Source organism: Euphorbia lathyris, chromosome 1 (genome assembly GCF_963576675.1).
Source record: "Euphorbia lathyris chromosome 1, ddEupLath1.1, whole genome shotgun sequence".
Taxonomy (NCBI): Eukaryota; Viridiplantae; Streptophyta; class Magnoliopsida; order Malpighiales; family Euphorbiaceae; genus Euphorbia; species Euphorbia lathyris.
The window spans coordinates 41,078,237-41,080,019 of NC_088910.1; positions in this window are offsets into that span (position 1 = coordinate 41,078,237).

Sequence of the window (1,783 nt, forward strand, 5' to 3'; positions counted from 1 at the left end):
GATGAATTTAGAGCCCACTATTTTGTGTTTCTTGTCATCTCTAAAACTGATGTTTCTGCCTCTTTTTCGCTCTAGTGTGATGAACTGTGTTTCATCACATGTTATATGTCTTGAGTATGCGTTGTCAATGTACCACATTTTTTACTCTTGAGCACATCTTAGGCTAACCTACAAAATGATGATTTCTTCTTAGGTATCCAAGTCTTTTTGGATCCTCTTTTGTTAGTCTTAACAGGTTGCTCATCACATGCGTCATAGTAGCCATTTTTATGACAACATAATTCAGTAGCATGGCCTACTTTACCATAGAAGTTACACAGCTTCTGACCATGATTTCCATCCTTTCCTACTAGAAGCTTGGCCTCTAGAGTACAGACGATGGTGGTTATTTCTTTTCTGAGTCATTATGTGACTCTGAATTAATGTGATGTCTTTTCTGAGGGATTTATTCTCCTCATAGACTTTAGTGACAAACTTCATTATCGTCTGAAGATTTTCATCCTAACGAGTGTTGTCTTGAAGAAGATATCGAATGTCTCCGAGTTTAACTTCTTCAACTTCATCACATCTTCTATTTAATGCCCCTATCTTTTTTATTACACTTCTTTACAAGTGAATAAAGGTCACACAAGACATTAATCATTTCTTCTCGAAAGAGAGATAAGGAATTTACCTCATTGTTCAGATCGAGCTCTTCCTCGTCGGAGGTGTTGGATGATTCACCAACCTCAGTAGCTCTGGGTGCTTCTATCTCTACATCCATTAAGCATATATTTGTTGTTTCAGTAGCTTCATTCTTAGAGGACGACGTTTCATCACTATCGCTCCAAGTGGAAACCATTTCCTTCTTATCGTGTCATTTCTCCTTCCCGAGAGTTGGGCAATTAGGCTTTATGTGCCCTGGCTGGTGACATTCAAAGCAGCTGGAACTTGATGTCACAATACTCATGTCTGGTCTTATCAGACATTCTGAATGGCTTCTTCCCATATTTTTCATTCTTTTTGAACATCTACTTCATTTTGCTGGTGAACATGGCTATTTCTTCATCATCAGAGGAGCTTGCATCAGTAGTATCTGCCTTCAGCACTATTGACTTTCGCTTCTTGTCCTCTGACTTCTCCTTAACTTCAAAGTTCTTTATGGAGATTTCATGAGTCATCAAAGATCCGATGAGCTCATCATATTTATAGGTAGTCAAGTTCTGAGCCTCTCCAATTGTCGTTTTCTTGGCCTGCCAACTCTTTGGAAGGCTTCTGAGTATTTTCTTGACATGTTCCTCTTCTGAGAAAGCTTTGCCCAGTTTTTTAAGCTCATTGATGATATTGGTGAACATTGCATTCATATCAGTTATGCCTTCACCATTATTCATTTCGAACAGTTCATAGAGTCTCATATTCTGATTCACTTTTGACTCATTTACTTTGCTGGTACTTTCATAGGTTACTTCCAGCTGGTTTCAGATCTCCAGAGCCCTCTCACAACCTGAGATCTTTTTGTATTCTGCATCGTCTAAAGCATAATGAATCATATTGATAACTGAAACGTTAGTTTGTAGCTTCTTTAAATCTTCATTTGTCCATTTGTACTCAAGTCTTTAAGACTTCAGTCCCACCTACAATCTCAGTAGGTTCATAACGGTCTTTGATTATTACTAACCAAGCACTCAAGCTCTGAGCTTAGATAAAATTCTTCATTCTGTTTTTCCAGAATGTATAATTGGGATCTAAAGAACATAAGGGGGTCTAATAAGGGATAGACCCTCCGGGAGGATTTGGGTGGTCT